This window comes from Chionomys nivalis, chromosome 3 (assembly GCF_950005125.1).
Source record: "Chionomys nivalis chromosome 3, mChiNiv1.1, whole genome shotgun sequence".
Lineage (NCBI taxonomy): Eukaryota > Metazoa > Chordata > Mammalia > Rodentia > Cricetidae > Chionomys > Chionomys nivalis.
This window is the reverse complement of record NC_080088.1, coordinates 2,891,352-2,911,526: the sequence shown is the minus strand read 5'-3', so window position 1 is coordinate 2,911,526 and position 20,175 is coordinate 2,891,352.

Below are 20,175 nucleotides of genomic sequence, written 5' to 3'. Positions count from 1 at the left end.
TGGGTACAACCAGGGACATAAAAATGAATAAGCACTGGTGAGCATTCAGAGAAAGGGAAACCCTTGCACACTGTTGGTGCGATGATATGGGATGTTGGGGGCGCTGCGGGCTGCGTTCCTGCCGCCCCAGCTCCTGGTCGCCTGGCTAGCTTATGCCCCGAAATAACAACACACAAACTGTATTCTTTTAAACACTGCTTGGCCCATTATATCTAGCCTCTTCTCGGCTAACTCTTCACGCCTGGACTAGCCCATTTCTAATAATGTGTGTAGCACCCAAAGGTGCGCTTACCGGGAAGATTCTAGCCTATGTCCATCCTGGGTCGGCGCTTCATCGCATCTGCCCTGGCGATGAGCTGCATGGCATCTGAAAGGGGAAATGATGGAGGAAGGTCATTGGTTAAAAAATAAAGAAACTGCTTGGCCCTCATAGGTTAGAACATAGGTGGGTGGAGTAAACAGAACAGAATGCTGGGAGGAAGAGGAAGTGAGCTCAGACTCACTAGCTCCTCTCAGCATTCTGTTCTGTTTACTCCACCCATCTATGTTCTAACCTATGAGGGCCAAGCAGTTTCTTTATTTTTTAACCAATGACCTTCCTCCATCAATGGGAAGTCTTTATGTATATGTGTTGCTTTTATTGGTTAGTGAATAAAGCTGTTTCAGCCAGCGGTTTAGCAGAATAGAGCTAGGCAGGAAAACTAAACTGAATGCTGGGAGAAAGAAGGCAGAGTCGGTGAGAAGCCATGTAGCTGTCACAGGAGACAGACGCCTCCGCAGGAACCCACTGAAACTTGGCTGGTAGACCACCTTGCTGGATACTGTGAGTCAGTAGGCTGAAGATGGGTGCCCACAATGTTACAAAAGAACTTTGGGTGACTGTCCAGGCAATGAGATGTCTCTGTCAATCCTAGAGTTTTAGAAGTTGCTTACAATGCACTTCTTGTTTACTTAGGTAATATTATAGCCTTCTGGATTCTTTGATGGAGTTGAAGACAGATAGTTATAGTTTTCTTTAATTATGATAAAAGATAAAATAGATAAAAAATATTGTAATTATAATTCTTGCTTGATACCTGTTTTGTTATTTTACTATGTTTAAGTTAAAACCATCCTTTTTATTTAAACAGAAAAAGAGAAATGGTGTGGAAAATCCTTCTGTATATGTGCTGCTCTTATTGGTTAATGAATAAAGATGCTTTTGGCCAGTGGCTTAACAGAGTAAATCCAGGTGGGAAATCCAAACAGAGATGGAGAGAGAGAGCAAACAGAGTCAGTAAGAAGCTGTGTTGCCACCAGAGGAGAAAGATGCAAGCAGCCAGCTGAAACTTTGCCGGTAGGCCATGACCTTGTGTTGATGCACAGGATAATAGAAATGGGTTAGTTTAGGATAGAAGAGCTAGCTAGCAATTCACATAAGCTTTTGGCCAAGCAGTGTTTTAATTAATATGGTTTCTGATGATTATCCCTGGGCACCCAAAAACAAACGAGTACCCTCCAGCAACAGTGGGATGCCAGTTAAAACAGCCATTGTGGAAAACAACTTGGTGGGTGCTGTGGAATATTCCTTTACACTGTGTGAATGCATGTCACTGTGATTGGCTTAATAAAGAAGCTGACTGGCCAATAGCTGGACAGAATAAGGTTAGGCAGGAGAGCCAGACTAGGAGACCGCTGGGAGGAGGAAGGACAGTGTCAGAGGGAGCAGGAGATGAACATGCCATGCTAATAAAGGTGCTGCTACGTGGCAGAGTGTAAATAAGGAATGTGGGTTAGCTAAAAATGTAAGATCTAGTTATCAATAAGCCTGAACTATTGGCTGAGCATTTATAATTAATATGAAGACTATGAGTGATTGTTTAAGAGTGGTTACAGGACAGAAAAACAAGAAAGATCCTTCTGGGATCAGCTTCACATTGATTTTTAAATCATCTCGTGTGTCGGTCCAGCTGAAAAACTATTCTCTATCCCTTCTCTAAGTTTCTTAGATGGAGCTTCCTAATTTCCACCAAAGTGCTGTCCTGGGTCTTTGCGGACTCCCTGGACAGAAGGCAACATAAGTTCTCTACCGGGTGCCTTTCACATCACCAACGCCAAAGCAACCTGGGTGTCTGGGCAGGACCGGAGGATAATGGTGGGAAAATGTAAAATAAAAACACACAAGAGAATTCTCTAGTTGGTGGTAAACTGTCAGCAAAGACGGCTCCGATCAGCGCTCACACCACCTCACTGTATGGCTCTCCCCCACCCACCCACTGACTTGTTGCTCTGAATGGGTGTGTGTGGGGGGTGAGTGCCTAAGAGGGAAAGCCACGGTTGGGAGCAGTTATTACAAATTTGACATTTCTAAACTGGGCTTGACAGAGCAACTTTGAAAATATTTATCTATCAGAAAATAGTTTCAGCCGTGGGCAATTTGGTGCAGAAGGTTTAGCTGATGGAAAAAACATAACTCAGGGTGACTGGCTTTAATGTAAGATGTTCTCAAAGGCCACCCAACTGCCAGCGCTTCCAACAACCTGGAAAATTTAGAGCAGCCTGGAAAAATAGCAGGGGCCTGGGGAAGCAGCCAGGGCACAGTATGGGGTCAGATAATGTACGTGCTTTAGAGACATGGATGAAGTTAATATTAGATTAGATTATGAGCAAAATGCAGGCTGTATTTTAAATAGGTTCTCTCTGCCAGTGCCTTCTCCTCTGAAAGCCAGGAGCATCTTCCAAAATGAGAGGCCCTGCCATAAGTCTGTTCAGTGCTGTCCTCATGTTTCTGGACAAAAGTCTGTGTGCCCCTTCAGCATGCCCATACAGTGGGGAAGGACTGCCTGGGGTACTGGATTGCCTCTAGGTATTTTGCTTGGTTTCTGGTCCCAAGGCAATCTTTGCCATGTTTAGAATGTGTCTGGTTTGAGAGCTGGTGGGTGGACACAGCACTCCACAGCTGCCTATGCACCCTTCCCCTCCTGGGCAACTCCACTGGCCACCGGAAGTCCACCTCCTGCTGCATCAGCTGCTTTGTTGCTTCATCCTCTGCAGGGCTGCTGGACTGAGCCGCTTGACATTTGGAGATCATCTCATCTGCCACTTTCACCAGCTACTTCCCAGAAACAATTCTCTTCTAGAACTTTCTCGTGAATACAGTTCTTTCTGTTACTGCTTTCTTACCAAAATCAAATACAGCAAGCCACTTAGGAACAAGAAAAAAACTTCAGCAGGAAAGGAAACCATGAGCTTGGGCTTTCAACACTCAGACTGTTCTGGTACTATCTGCCCCTCCTCTAATCCCGCCAACTGCACACAGGGCTGAAAGTCACCTCTGGTCCAAAACTCACCTCCCTATTGCTGTTGCTGTTGGAGTCGCCTCCCAAACTACAAAATGGTCCATCATCTTCCCCCTACCCTTGGTGTTTCCCAGAACCATGCTGTGTTCTCTATTTACACCCTACTTAAGCAGGTGCTGCTCAGAGGACCCCCAGACTTGGGAACATTACACGCAGGAATGTTATCCCAAAAGCTTTCATACCTTCTCCAGTTAATTGTCCCCTAAGTCTGCCAGGACCACTGTTTCCCTATCCAGTCCCCCCCAAATGCCCCACTAGGCTGCCGTGCCCTACTGTAGCCCTGCATCTGCACACGTCTGTAATTGCCTGTTTCCATACCTGCTTGCTGTGAGACCACTGAAGGGCAAAGGCTGCGTCTTATGCCCTATTGTATCTCATGGTCCTGCTCTGTGTTGAACACATAAGAGTTGAACAAATGCTTGGTGAATCTATTAATACAGTTCCCAGAACCAACATTTAGGTTAAGCCATATGAAAAAGACAGGTATGTGGGCATTTTAAATCTACAAAAATGGCAACTACTTTAGTCTAGTTAATAAACAAATCTCACAGGAAAATGACCCTGGTGCTTAAAGTTACCTCTAAAAGATGCAGGGGAGGAGGTGAACCCAGGAGGAGAAGCAGAAAGGCTTGCAGAAGACAATGAGGTGAAAGCAAGGAGGACTTCGAAAAGAACTGACCAGGCATTACCAATCAATTCTATGCCGACAATTTTCCCTGGTCTCCCAAATACTGCCCTCAGCCTTCCAACCCATCTGGAAAATTCCTTCTCTGGATGAAGCATGATCCTGCCAAGTGTGAACTCTGAACCCTCTGACAATCACAGTGAAGCTTGTCAAACCCTGGGGCACTTTAAGAGGGGGAGAAAACCTACCTGACCAAAAAAAAAATAATGGTCTTACTCATTTTTCAGAGAACTCCATAATCTCGGGATTAACTGCCAGATACTCAATGCACTTGAATGTTCAGCACACAAGAATGTTCAGAAAACCCAGTTTCCAGGAAAAAACAACATGATCGGGAAGGAAAAAAAAGTGAAATGGCTTCATTTGTGCTGATGTTGAGAGCTGTTACTCTTGTTACCAGTAACTGGGATTGTGAGGTTAAAAATAGAAAGACCCTGACAGCTTTCTCCTCCCCTGTAACAAACACAGCATGGGCACAAGTCATGAATCAAATCCACCCCCTCGGTCTGATGGCAGGAAAGTTGTCCCTGTGTGGCTGGGGATGAAGTGGTACAGTCTGCATGAAGGAGTCTTTGGAGTCAGATGAGACAATTTTGAAATATATGGACAGAAAATCAACTCCAAAATGCCCTGTAGTCCATGGCGTTGGGGAAAAGGAGTACATTTGGGCGTCGATCCAGCGCTAGAGAGATGCATCTCAAGGTAGGACGAGGTTCCACAGAGTGACTTTCACAACACAGGCACTCAGAAGCACCACTCAGAGTCATCTGGGAAGTCCACAAGTGTGTGGTCCTAGGTTCCAGAGATGCACATGCAGCGGAGGAACGACTCGGGCACCTCAGGACTTTACTCTTCGACAAGAGCTGGGACAGAAAACATCTCTGAAGCCAAATAGAAGTCCAGGCACCCTGTGCAGAGATGAGGAGCAACCATGGGGGCCATCGTGTGGGAAGAACGCTGTCCACCGAGAGCGGAGATGAAGGTGGCAGGTGACAGAGAGTGGGACAGTCCCAGAAGACACCACGGAGCACAGAAGCTGAGCAATGTTCTGTGTGTTACTGTGAGAGCGCTGCTTTCAGAGAGGAAAGGTTTCACTCCTGAGAGAGGGGTAGAATGTAATTGGGGATGTGAAATTTCTTATTGTTCTTAACATTGGTTGAAAGCCACTAAGAAACCATATCTTTGTCTGACTTAGACACAGTCATAGAGTACTGTTTATTATTTTGTTGTTTTCTGTGGTGTTGGCCATCAAACCCAAGGACTTGTATATGCCAGGCAAGTGCCCTACCACTGAGTTATTCTGTTTTGTCTCACAGGAGTGCTGTCCTTTTATGGAAAAATTTATCTCATTTACTTTTATTGCTATGTTCAGGGTTAATTCTGATGCTTTCTTTCTTTAATTCTTCAGGACCAAAAGAAGTCAATCAAATGAAGTATGTATACGGTGAAGAATCTTCTCAGTAATAAATAAATTAATTAATTTAAAAAAAATAATCTTCTCAGAGTAGATGCAGCTGAGGACCCAGCACACGGGTAACAACATGGACATGACCTTGCTCTGGGAGAATCTGCTCTATGCTCCCCATCACTGATTCTCCCCCAAGTGTTGCCATTATCCTGACTTCTCAGTTCATGAACATTTTTGTGTCTCTTTTTGAACATTATACATCTGGAATCACATGCAAGTGTATGTTTTTGTGTATAACTTTTTTTTAACCCAGTAATAGGCTTGAGAGATTTGGTGCTGTCATTGCCTGTGATGGTGGTTTGCCCCTTCTCCTGATGCACAGGACTGCACTGTGTGGCGTCTGAGCACTTGCCTACTTGGAGCTATCAGAGTCAAGGCTACTGTGAGCTCTGCTGAACTTGTTCTTTTACAGATATGGGTATACATTCCTGCTTGGCACACACCCGGGAGTGGAATCTCTAGAGACAGAGTTTGTGGACCGTTAGGTTCAGCATATTCTTCCAAAGGAATGGCACAGGTTTTCATTCCCACCAGCAATTGGAAAGTCAGCATAATTTACATTAATAAAACTCTGGTATGTTTCCCATCATGAAACATACATTGGATAAACACTTTCTGTATCAAATGACCCTGCCTGGAGACGTAGATGTGAAACATTTTTGCCATTTCCTGAGAACAAAACTGTGTTAGCCACACTGTTATTAAAGGGACAGGGGTCAGAAAACTGGCGATCTGATAAGACTCAAGTCCTCTCTCCAAGAGAGATGAATAATGTAAAATAAAGGTTAATAACATGGCACGAAATAGCGGTTGATCGTTACCAAGCCCAAGCCAGATGGCAAGGGAAAGCCAGATGTTTCCAGGAAGCTTGGGCTCTTGTTTTGAATTCAGCTGGCCAAGTCTGGGTAAAACTGAGCATGTCAAACTCACAGGCCAAGCAGAAAACAATGCTTACTTATCTCTTGTGGCAAAGAATTTCCTGGGACATATCCGGAGGAACATGCTGGCAACTGAAAAACTGGTAAGAGAAACCGTAAAGACTTTTCTTAGTTTCTTCACACTAGCCGTCGGCATCCAGCACCGTTAGCTTTAAGCAGTGCGCGGGGGAAATTGGAAATGACCAAACTCACTGGGTGCTAGAAAAGGCGGAATCTTTCTAAGCAGCAGGAAAAGCTAAGAAAATCACAGAGAGGGAGGCACCCCCATTCCCAGACAGTAATGCTTTTCTGCAGGTTTGGAAAGGGAATGCAGCAGCGTAAGAGCACAGCCCACTTGAGAGCACAAAGTATTTCCTGCCATACCTAGTCCCTGCAAAACTTCCTAATGCTGAAATCCCATTTAGGAGTCACCCTCAGCCTCTCTCCGCCTCTGTCCAGGCTCACCTGTGTCTCGGATTTCAATACCAATGCCTCCTAAGAGGACACGTGACACTCAGGGTGTGCTCTTGACTCTGACTCTTTAACAACTATGCGTCCTGGCACTACCAGATCTATAAGAACACGTTATCATGTGTTTATCCATTGCTGATATTTATTTTTACAAACTCAAAGGTCTGGGGCCAGCAAGATGGCTCCCCAGGCACAGGCTGTTCTCACAAAGCCTGACAACTTGAGTTCCGTTTCAGGAGCCCATAGTGTGGGGAGGAAAGAAAGAACAACTCACACAACGTGTCCGCTAACCTACACACACGTACACACACATGCATGCATGCACACACTCACACATACACACACACACACGCGCGCGCGTGCGCGCGTGCGCATGGCCACATTTCTGTTGCTGTGATTAAAAATAAACTAGAGGGAGATAAAGGAGTTTATTTTTATCTCACAGTTCCGAATGATAGTCCTTTGGTGTGAGGAGGTCAAGGCCGTAGGAGTTTGGAGCAGCTCGCCTTATCATAACACATCCACAGTCAAAAGCAGAAAGAAATGAATGAATGCTTGCATGATTATTTCCTCAGCCCTCTCTTAACTTCCATGGTCCAGGATCCCTTGCGTAGGGAATGGTGATGCTCACTGTGGACAGGTTCTCCCACATTGATTATCTATCAGTATATTTCCCACAGACAATGCCACAGGCCGACCTGGTCTAGACAGCACCTCTGTGAGAGTCCCCTCCCAGGCCATTCTAGATTCAAGTTGACAGAACTAGCCAGCACATGTGTGATCGCTGAGAGTTGGGGAACTGGTGATCCACAGTTAGTAGTGGCATCGTGACTGGGTGTCCCTGGACCAGTGTTCAGAAAAGTCTTCCCTATCAAGAGGCAAGTTTGGAAGTGCCCAGGACCACGCAGCTTGAGTGTCTGCCCACAAAGGTACCCTGGTGAGTTCCACCCTAGACGAGTAGGAAAGAGTGGGCAAATCTCCACAGCTCTGAAAATGAACTCTGCGTACAGGGGACTTGGCAGTGCTGGGCATTCAGTGTTTGGAAAGTCAAGCTCTGGAAAAGACAGGCTGTGTTTCCGCACACTGCCATAATTTCAAACCAGGCATATATTTATCCTGTTAGTTCTGTTCCTCTGGAGAACCCTGACCAATACAAATGCCTTTGGGATTTCACCTGCAAGACTATAGAAAAAACAAAAAGGCTGTTCTCTTCCAGGAAGTCACATTAAGAAAAAGAAAAAAAAGACGACAAAAAGTATGATTCAAATTAGTGCATCTTAAAAAAAAAAAAAAAAAAAAAAACAAAAACAAGTGAGTGGGTAAAGTGTTTGCCTCAGCAACCTGAGGATCTGAGCTTAGAACCCCCGAAGAACCCAGATGTGGTAGCACACATCTGTAACCCCAGCTTCTATATAATAAGATAGGAGGCAGAGACAGGAGAATCCTACACCAGCTAGCCTGGTGCAGACAGTGGCAGGCAAGAGACCCTGTCTCAAACAAGGCAAAAGGTGAGACCCAATACCCAAGGTTGTCCTCTAACCTACTTATGGACATTTGCACTCACGCTCATGAACACAATAAAAAAATACAATAAAATGCAAAAGAACAACATAGAAGTTTATGTTATGAAGTTGTGGATTGGCCTACTTTGCTTTCTGTTCCTGTGCTAAAAACATTTTCACCAAGAACGACTTAGAGGAGGAATGGGTTTTGTTTGGCTCACACTACCAGGTAATAGCCCACAACTGGAGAAAGGAACCCAGTCAAGAGCTGAAGCAAAAGTCATGAGAGGGTGCTGTTTGCTGATTTGCTCCAAATCTTACCACATTGTTGTTGCAAAACATACTAGATTTTTGTTGTTGTTGTTGTTGTTGTTGTTGTTTTGTCTTCTTGTTTTTTTTTTTTTGTGACAAGGTTTCTCTGTGTGGCCCTGGCTCCTGAGACTCACTCTGTAGACCAGACTGGCCTCAAACTCAAATATATCTGCTGCTGCCTCCCAAGTGCTGGAATTAATGGCGTGTGCCACCAACCACCATGACTGGCCTTAACCAGATTTTCTACATCCTAGACCATCTGCCTGGGAAATGCTGTACTCCACAGCTTCATACGTCAATTAACAATCAAGACAATTGCCCACAGACATTGTTGGTTGGATCTAGGTGATTTCTTAATTGAGACTCATTCTCAGGTGACACAGGGGGTGTCAAAGTTGACAGATTTTATTGGAAGATATAAATGCATGGAAACTTTCACAGCTACAAATGATCCCCCCCCCCTCTCTCTCTCACACACACACACACAAAACAAAACTAGAGCATTATATTAGTGAATTCTGCACAGACATCTGCTTTTCCAGGTACATTATTACTCCACTATATTAATGAACTCTTTAGGACACAATTTTCTTAACCTACTCCACACCAGGATCTGTTGCAGACAAAGTCCCAGTCCTCACTGGCTTTCCTCATTAGGAAGTCAGGCAGATGGAAGGAGAAAAAACAAGGATAGCTCAGTGACACCTGAGGCACTGCCCAGCTGTGACGAGTGCCTTTGCTGAGCATCTAGTACTGACTAAATCCCCCAGGCCTGGAGTCTTGGAGAGGCTGATCTGCTGACAGATCAGTGAAGCTGCCAGCATAGGCACTGTTTAAGGCAAGCAGCTCATTTTAGTTGGTACTATGGTTGGTTTCAGTATCAATTTACCAGAATTAGAATCACCTGTGTAGGGGCCTCACCTGAAGAACTCTCCTGGTTGCCTTGATTGATGTGGAAAGATTGCCCTGGGTGTGAGCAGCACCTTCTGGAAGCAGACAAGATTTTTTGAAGTGTGTGGCAAAAGATGGCTCATCCTTCGCTCACTTGGCCTTCTTTCTTGCCACCAAGTTGATCTGGTGTTGCTGCTGCTGATGGCAATGGTGATGGTGATAATGATGATGATGGTGATGATGGTGATGGTGATAGTGATGATGGTTATAACAGTGATGGTGATGATGTTGATGGTGATAACGGTGATGGTGATGATAATAATGATGGTTATGATGATGATGGTGGTGGTGATGATGATGGCAATGATGGTGATGGTTATGATGATGGTGATGGTGGTGTTAATGATGATGATGATGGTGGTGGTGTTGATGATGATTTCTTCCCTAGTAGCAGTACCAGCATCTCCAGGCTTCCATTGTAGATAAGAAACTTCCACTTTTTCAGTTATAGATTGGAATTGCAGAGGCACCCAGCCTTCTGGACAAAATGATTACTGGGTTTGGGTCCTCCCTGGAGTGACAACCACTGTGGGACTACTCCAACTGCTGAGTCACCTAGGCTCTAGGATCAGGGAACTGCTGGTTTCTCGGCCTCCTGGGTATAAGGCCACTGTTCTTCTTATTTTAATGTAAGTGACTTAATAAGGTATTACACACACACACACACACACACACACCCCTCATTGATTCTGTTTTTCTGGAGTTGGCCAAGCTTGGGTTTTTGCATCCTATCCCCTTTCTAGCATCTAACGCCAGTATTCTATCTTCCTAGGAGACCTCCCCCTTCCATGATTACTGAGATGGCAGAGGATGCTATTGTGTGAAGAAGAGGGTGTTCATGGGAGGAAAAAAGAGGCCAGAACTGGCCCTTAAAGCACATAAGCATTTAGAGGGATTTAAGTCCGACTTGGTTTAAGACTCCAGAAGTCTCCTGCCCTAGTCAGCCAGAGACTGCAAAGGGAGGAGAGGAGGCTATGCTGCTGGCATCAGATTTGTTGCTTGGTGGCCAGGAGACCTAAGGCCTTGGGGATCACAGCAGCGACCCTCAACCTCATCTACTAAGATGATGGAAGTGGGGTCTATGCTGAGACCTGGGGATAGGAACATTCTTCCCTGGAATGCTGATACAAGCAAGTGCAGGCACCTCTGCTTCCTAGGCAGGAGCACCAATGGACAAGGTAGAGAAAGCAGCGCAGAATGGCTGTGGAGTATGGAGGGAGTGAGGGTCGGAAAGAGTGTGCTGGTGAGACCGTGACTCTGTACCTCATCTTATAGGCAAGATGCACAGTGGAGTCACTTGGTAGCAGTAGACGTGACCTGTTTGCATTTTAGAAGTGCCATTAGCTTTAGAGTGAAGCAGGAACTAGACAGGGATACGGGTGCAGGAAGGCACTTGAGGGACATTTGCAGCGGTCCCACTAGGCGTGAGTGCCTACACCTTGGTAGGGCTTCAGAAGAGCATATGAGGAGCACATAAGAACAGTATGAAGTCGGGTATGGTGGCATACACCTTAAATCCCAGCACACAGGCAGCAGAAGCAGGTGTATCTCTGTGAGTTCAAGGCCAGCAAGTTCTATAGCAAATTCCAGGTCTGCCAGGGATACCTAAGGAGACCCTGTCTCAAAATATCAAACAAAACAAAGAAACTAAATAATATGAATGGTTGAGTTGTTGCTGTGATGGAGGTCAAAGCAGAGAGAGACCCCCTCCTTCCAAACGTCACGAACAGAGAGGAATGGCTAGGTAGCCCACAAGTGTCTAAATGTCACAGGTGTGTGCTGTGCCCAACCAAAAGGATCTGGGTGGGGCAGGGACCAGGAATACTCACAGGTTGAAGGAGGTGAAGTGGCTCTTTGTTGGACAAAATACTAACAAATAAAATCATAAAAGGTCATTGATCTAGTTACTCAATGCCTGAAGAATGAGAGAGCTCACAGAAGGTTAATGTGTGTGTGACTTTTCACTTTCTCTCTTTTGCTTGCCTATGCTATCTCAGATTCCCACAGTGAACATGAACTATTTTTTTAAATCAATACATAGCTATTTTTAAAGGGAAATGTGTGGTAGTCAGTAAAAAGAAAGGAAGATACTAGAAAAGTGGGTGAGAAGTTGGGGTGTGAAGGTAGTGGGGAGCCCGGGGATCACAGGAAAACCAACTGAGGACACACACTCGTCACAGACACTCAGCTTCCCTGATCCACCTTGGCATCATGCCCACGTGTCTCTCTGTGTGGCTGTTCCTTTTCTGAAAGGTCCAACCCACGTCGTGCTCACGATCTAGATATGCTTCTGCCATGGCTAACACAGATTGTCCCCTTGAGGACACAAATTTCTGGGCTCGTTCTAATCATCAGCTTGACACAATCTGGACCCACAATCTAGAGTGCCAGTGAGGGACTGTCCAGATCAGCTCAGCCTATGGCTTGTCTGCGGAGCCTTGTCTTCATTACTGGTGTGAGAAAACCCAGCCCACTATGGGTGGTGCCATCCTCTGGCCTGGAGCTCTGGACTATATACAGCAGAGAGAGTTAATTTAGTCCTGGGCATGCATTAGTTCTCTCTGTTCTTGAATATGTATGTGACTAGTTGCTTCAAATTCCTGCCTTGATTCCCCCAGAAGATGGGCAGTTACCTGGAATGCCAACCCCTTTGTCCACTGGCGTCACTTTTTTACATAGCTCATCATAGCAACGCAGATCAACTAGAACGGCGTGTCTGTGTGGAAGTTCCTAGACTAGGTGTCACCTTCCCAGGACTTCAGTATGCACCGCCGCATCCTGACTGTAGCCACAGTGTGACTTGCAGCCTCAAGTTCCTGCCTCCAGGACTTCTCTGCCATGGTGGACAACCTTCATACTGTGATTCAAATAAAACTTCCTTTACTGAGTCATCCTAACAGGCATTTTATCACAGTGAGGAGCACTGTGGTCAATCTGACGACCCTGCCTCGACTTGTTGTTCACTCTGTCTGCTACTAACACACACTAGACAGTATCCACACTCATGTTGGGCTGAGAGGAGACAGACATGGCACCTTTGGGAGGAGAGACAAGAGTGTCTGCTGCCAGCCTGACCACCTTAATAGCAACCAAGTGTTCTTTGACTTTCAGTGTAGAAACGAAAACCTGTGCACAACTCAGTCCTAAATCTCAAAACAGAGAGGCGGCCTTAGTCATGGTGCTGCATCACATTCTGCAAAGCAACTGGGGTCTGACACAGTTGCCCCAAGTGTGGACTTGGAAGTAGACGACCTGTTCGGGTTTCAACCCCATCACCCCGCTGTGTGACCCAGGGAACGAGGGGTACCTGGTAGCCATCCACAAAGCAGGCTCCCACTGAGCGTGTCACCGGGGCTACCACTTGGAGACTGGTAGGAAATAATGAGAGCATGTCAACAAAGCTGGGACACCACTAGCGTTACGATTACTTCCTGTCCACTGGCCCATTCTGCCTCCCCAGCCACTGCAGAACCTCGGGACACTGCACTGACTCACACCCTCCAATGGGCTCCAAGATGGCATCTTTCATGAGGCACAGAGGGTGTCAGGAAGAAGGCAGCTTTAGGGGCCCATGTTGGTGAAGTTCTGATTTCTCCATCTTTATGAAATGCTTGAGCACCATATTTGTCATGAGCTGGTGAGCCTTGCTGCCTGCTCTGGGCAGTCCTAGACTTCATTCTGCCTGACAAAGTGTCTGGGCCATCACTGTCTAGTGATAGAGAAGAGAAAACTTCAGAGCAGGGCCAGTGCGCGGCAAAGGAGAATGAAAAGATAGAGCCCCAGGAAACGGGCAGAGGGGTGCATTATCCTAGGAGTGTAGGTTCAGGAGGGAGGTAGCAGCGACACCTTGCTGGGATTGTAGCCCACTGAGGGGTAGCCAGTGGGTTCAACTCCTTATGTTTTGCCAAACCTTAAACCTCGGGGGTATTGATGAACTCATTTTCATAAACCACTAGGTAACAAGTTACCACCAACCTAGAGGCAAATATGCCTGTAAATATAGCATGTCACTAAAAGGTAGCTTGAAATCGAAGCCATTTGCGTGAGTCCGAGGAACGCAGTATCTGCTGTTATCAGCTGAGACCCTAATGTCACAGGCTGCTTGTCATCCAGATCCCACACCACACTGGCCATGGCACCTTCTCCCTAGATACATTCCCAAAATATTGTCACCCTGTTGAGCAAGACTTTAGATGAGACAGTTCCCTGGCAGGAGCAGGGGGTAACAGACTTCAGACAACAAAGAAAGTATAAAAATAAATCTTCACTCAAACATATTAAAGTGGGGGAGTTTCTGTAGTTTGAACATGTCCCCTCGAAATGAGACAGGACAGCACAACTGATCTGTCCTGTGCCCCTTCATGCTAAGGGGAGGGTCAAACAGTGGGGACATCTGTCTTACAGGTCTTCAAACACCTGGTGACTGGGACCTGGACACCATACTTCAGGAGGGGGATGGCTTCGCATGGGGAATAGGTATCAGGCAGCCAGGAGCTCTGAGGTCTGGTGCCTGCCAAAGCCAGCAATTATACTTTGCAGCTACCCAGGTTAGAAAGTGTTTAAACACCTGCTACTTAGAAAGCAATAAATTAGAGACCGGGAGCATGAAGCACGAGACTCGTGAAAATGGAGAGAAACGAGGGTCTGTATAAATCGGGAAGCCATAATTTTCCATTTCTGAAATGACCCCTCAATGATGTAAAAATAAGAACCAACTCAGGTATCCAGGATGTAAAATAAATCTGAGTAAGTTTAATGAAGCTCTGGCAGTCATCCACAAAGAAACCAGGTCTCCTCGCACTCCGTTCCTCACCATCGGAGTCGGCCACGTAGGACTTTTAGCAAGGAGAACGTGGATGTCTTAGGAAAAGAAGCACCCAGCCATGCCCTGTCCATTCCAGGCTGAGGTGAGCTGGGGACAATGAAAACTGAATGCAGAGAATAGTATCAGGCCCAGTGACGCTGAGGATTTGCCAGACTCACATGGAGGTGGAGACAGGAGGCCCCCCGGGGTTGGCTGCCCATCTAGCTCTGGATTCAATGGGACATCCTGCCTCAGCGGAGTAAGGCAGAGAGTTCACAAGAGCAGAGCACGTTCACATACATATATGTAGAACAGGCGCACATACACACACATACAAAGTTGCTGAGAGCCTGTAGCTTGTTAACAACTGATCACAATCACCAGTGACTGCGTCTTCACTGCATCACATTTGGGCTCATTCTCATCCTAGTAAAATTCTGTGCTCCCTTTAGCCTAGCCTACAACATGCATGTGTCTGCTCCGCCATCCTTGTCCGTGTTTCGTTTTCCACAGTTACAGATCCCTACGATCAACTTCTCTGTGGAAATACAAATAGAGTTTTCTATCAGTCGCCAGGTGTGGTGGCTCAGGCTCGTAACCCCAGCGAGCAGAAAGCTTCCTAAAACCCCCTCTCCTTGTAAAATGGAAACATCGCCCACTTTACCGGGCTGTGCCAGCCCTGTTTCCTGTAGTTAGACAATTATCCTTCCCGGTGTCCCTGAGGACTCCCTGCCATCTCTCCCCAGCAAGGCTCCAAAATCAGCAGCCAAGTCCACAGGGCTTCTGTGAGCTTATCCACCCAGCCCTCTAGAGCTCAGAGAGAGGAGATGGAGAGAGAAAGGGAGAGAGAGCACCACCCTCTTCCCACCACTTTCCTTCCTCCTTCTACAGGAGAGGGTTTGCATATTCGAAAGCTACCCAAAAGCAGCAGTGGTGCAGCACTTGAGAGGAAGAGATAGGCAGATCTCTGCGAGTTTGAGGCCAGCCTGGTCTACAGCCTAGAGCGAGTTCTAGGTCAGGCTCCAACACTACAGAGAAACCCTGTCTTGAGAAACCAAAAAGGAAAAGAGAAAAAAAGAAAAGAAAAGGAGAAAAGCTACCCAGGGACTTTCTACTCTCTGATCTTCATCCTGCTGGGGATGGGGTGAGCATGTTTCATGGGGTCAGGGAGATGACTTAGCCGGTAAATGTGTGTCATGCAAAGGTGAAGGCCTGAGGTCAATACCCAACACCCATTTAAAAAGAAATACAGGTTTGGTTATGCACTTATGAGCCAGCTGTGGAAGCAGAAACAGGAGGATCCCTGGGGTTTACTGGTTTTTGAGAGACCCTACCTCAAAAGATCAGATGAAAACATCTGATATCAACTTCGGGCCTCTACATACACCTGCACACATGTGTACACACATCTGCATTCATACACACTGAAAATAAAAAACATTTATTCAGGAACTAGAGTACTGGCTCAGCAGTTAAGAGCATTTGCTGCTCCTGCAGAGAACGTATGCACTTGGTGCACACAGGCACACAGATCCACACATACACACTTTGTAATAATTAAAAACTACCTTGAAGCTGGGTGGTAGTGGTGCACGCCTTTAATCCCAGCACTGGGGAGGCAGAGGCAGAAAGATTTCAGTGAGTTCAAGACCAGCCTGGTCTACAGAGTGAGTTCCAGGACACCTTGGGCTGTTACACAGAGAAAGCATGTCTCAAAAAACAAGCACGCAAACAAAAAACTATTGTGAGGGAGTCTCAAAAATCATGCGTAGTGGACAGCCTTGGTCTTGTCATAGCAGTGATGTGAGCGGCAAATTCACTGTCCGCTCTGAACAACCTGTTCTCTGTGCTACGGAACTGATTACCGGAGAGGTAGTCCCTGGTTCCCACCGCCCTTCCTTCTCTGGACACTGTGATACCATAAAAACTTCATGAAATGCAGATAATCTTTACATAACCCCAGAACAGCTTGCTTCACAAGGGATACACCTTCCAAAGTTTTCCTCCCCTGCTTCCTCTTGGGTACGGATGAATTTATAGATGTGGAAGGCAACTCGGCACCCTACGGTGCCAGGGATTTGCGGATGGTGACAGAGAAGTCACAGCCAAGCCCGAGAACGACATTCATTCCCCTGGCCTTGCCAAGGCCATACTTTGTCCTAGGAGCTACTCAGGACAGTTTCTAGGCCAGTGTCTCAATGGCTTAGTCATCCTGATACAGAAGGGATCATGTTCATCAGGCAGAGAACTCCATCAGAGAATCCCGAGTGGGAAAGCTAAAACGGGTCCTCCAAACCTGACCCATTCTTAATTTGGAAGAGTAAAACTGCCAGGACCCAAGAAGACACATTCTTCAGGCTTCTCCTCCCAATTTTAACCAAGCCACACTAAACAGTTCTACCCGGTTGGGTTCCCTCCCTTCCTATGTTGAACTAGATGCCTCCTGAAAATGAATAAATGCAAATAAGACATAAAAACGAATCCACATGGTGTGTGTGAGTGTGTGCGTCTCTCTGTGTGTAAATCATTTACCCTCAACCAACACAAAGACTGAAAGAAAGTTGAAAGTAAAATACTATTCCCCTCTCTAGGGATCCCCCCCACCCCAGATAAATAGACTCAACCCAGGATCCAAAGTCTATCAGTGAAGGCCAAACTCTTCCTCCCTGGGAAGTGACCCAGGTATAGGGGGACTTTACAGAGCCCTTACTTCCATCAACACTTGCAAATGACCCCTAATTGATTGCACAGTCAACCACAGGCATGTGTTCCCCCAAGCTCACACCCTCCCAGCTCTCCCAAGATACCTAGAGACCCCAGAAGAAGGTACCTGGCTCCTTGGCTTCTGTGGACAGAATGATGTGTTTGGAAATCTACTCCCATTTTTTTTATTTCTATTTTTGTTTTAATTTTAAATATGACTGATCAATGAAGCAAATTAAGATGGAAAAACACCACAGATGACCAAGCAATAGAGATACTAGGAAACACAAGATAAGACAGTCTAGCCACACACCCAAAAGGTGCAAAAGACTGGGCAGAAATCAAACCTATGGTGCTGAGTTGATTTATGACTCTGCCACAGAGGAACAACTCCACCCGTGCCCATGACTGTGTCTCAGGAGCTTGCTGTGCATATAATGAAGGACTTAGGAAGGAGCCAATAAATATTCCCCAGTGTTAATTCTTGGAAAGGAAGGTCCTGTAGGAGTTGCAAAGAAGAGTCTTATCTCCACCCACACTGAACCTGATGGATCATAGTTTCAAAGTGGTTGGATGTTTGTCGTATAATGGCCATCTCTTATTGATTACCACTGTCGTCATTGTTGTCACAATAAAAGCAATGCTTTTGTTGTTTTGATGTGTGTGGATGATGTATGCATGTGCACATCTTTGTGTGTGTGCGCGGTATGTGCACCGTCACACAGATGCCAAAGGTTGACATCAGGTGTCAATTGTTCTCCACCCTGTCTTTTAACACAGGGTTTCTCACCTACTTCAGAACTCATCAGTTTGGCTAGGCTGGCTGGCCATCAAGACCCTGGGAGTCTCCTGTCTCCACCCCCAACACTAGGATCACAGGCACAAACTGCTTTGCCTGACTTTTTATTTAGGTACTCGGGCCCTCATGCTTGCGTCCCAAGCATTCGGCTGAGTCGTCTCCATAGTTCCAAAAGGCAATTCTTCTATAGTGACTGTTGCGCTTTCAAGCTCATGAGGTCTTGCTGGGCACCAGCTGGGCCAGGATTTGGCATCGTGAACACTCTAGTGGCTCCAAGAACACATGACTCGACTCCTCGTTCTTTAAACAGGAGCCAACCTTGTTTGTTCAGCACGAACACACATGCCTGCTCTTTGGCATCTGTCGCCAGAAGGATGTGTTCAGAAATCTATTTTGCACAGTGTCTGTGCAACTGGCCACTGTAGATTAGTGAATTCAAGAGCAGTCACTCCCTAGGCTCCCATGTCCCTTATTCCTCATGTAGGTTGGTACTTGCCCCAGTGGGCAGTGAGCAAACTCATTTAAGAGGAGCTTGGGGGTGCTGTGACTGAGCTGTCCATCTCCATAATCAAAACAGTAGCCGGGTCTGCAGTAATCATGTCAGTACTTTGTGAGCCACACGTCAATCAAAATATGGCTTCTGAGAGCTACGTTGGAGTCCTTGCCTCCTGATACTAACACCCAAGACTAACAGGGTGGACCAGTACAGCTGCTATAGGATCACCTTCCTCACCAAAACTGTTGCTTAAAGTTGCTCTGTAGAATAAATAATTAAAACCCAGAGACAGAGACTGGGATTCAAACTGAAGATCAGAAAAGCAAAGCAGCTGAGTCGCTAGAGAGATTCTACCTCTACCAAGGCCCAGACAAAGGGGCAATTCTGCAATGCTCTCCACCAACCTCAGACTCCTCGCTCCTCTAAATTCCTGTCTCTTCCCCTGTAGATTCTTCTCTCCACCTAGTCATATCTCTCCTATCTCCACCTCCCTAGTGCTGGGATTAAAAACATGGGATCCCAAGTGCTGGGATCACTTTTCTATGAGTTCTGTTTCCCTTTTAGACAGATTCAATCTTGTGTAGCCCAGGGTGGCCTTGAACTCACAGAGATCCCTCTGTCCCTGTCTCCGGAGACCTGGGATTAAAGGTGTGTGCCACCACTGTATGACTGACTAGTGTGGTTGCTTTGCCCTCTGATCTTCGGGCAAGCTTTATTTATTAAAACACAAATAATACAGCACTGTATTGGTGGAGATCTTTACTGAAACCTTTAAGAGATGCCCAAGTCCCTAGGGTTAACCACATAGTGACTGGGCTATCACAGAGTAGCTTTGTAAATGTCAGCTTTTGACTCCCTTGCTGTTTCTAACCACGGGTGCTCACTGCCCTGTTATAATACAGCAAGAAGGCCTCTCTGTCGAAGGCTGAACATAAAACGTGATTGCAAATGCCAAGGCTTACAATAATATTTCTTCTCTGGAAAGTCTCTATTACTCTAGGAGTCGATGGTGGCTGAGCTGCGTGGTTCCAGCCCAGGCTCTCTAAAGAGAGGTCGGCTGTGTTGTCAGAGCTTCAGCTTCCGTTTTTCTGGAGAGCTGGTTGGAGTCAGGTCAGCTCTGTCACATGGCCTGCACAAGGCTAGGAATTCCAAAACCATGAGAAAGTAAACCCCATTCCTTGATGAATTACCCATTCTTAGCTGTCTTTGCCATAGCAACAGAAAACAGACTAAGATAAGAACTAATCAGATTGGTAGAAACAGCTCTGCATCTTCCGAGTCCAGCCCACAGAAGACACAGCAGATTCGGTGTCTCTTCCTCCGACTTCTCTGCCTAGCCAAGGGCATCCCCGTAACACATTGAGAGGACACGCCGGCAGTTACAGCTCCATGAGGACACGCAAAGACAGGCCTGGGAGCTTCCTGGCAACAGCCAGCACAGACCTGTGGGCCACGCGAAAAAGGCATCTGACTTCAGCCAAATTCTAGGAGACAGCAGCTCAGAAAACAGAGCCCTTAGAAGAAACAGAAGCCGGAAATACCAGGCTAGCCCACTGCTGGGTTCTTGATTTCCTCAGCCTAGTCTGCTGCTCTCAAGCACAGACTCTAGGTAAGGAAACTGGGCTTAAGACAGCTGCATCGCAAATGTCACAGCCAGGGGTCAAAGGGACTCCCTTCCTCCCTATGTAAAGACGAAAACCTCCCAAGACCAAGGAAATCTAAAACATCT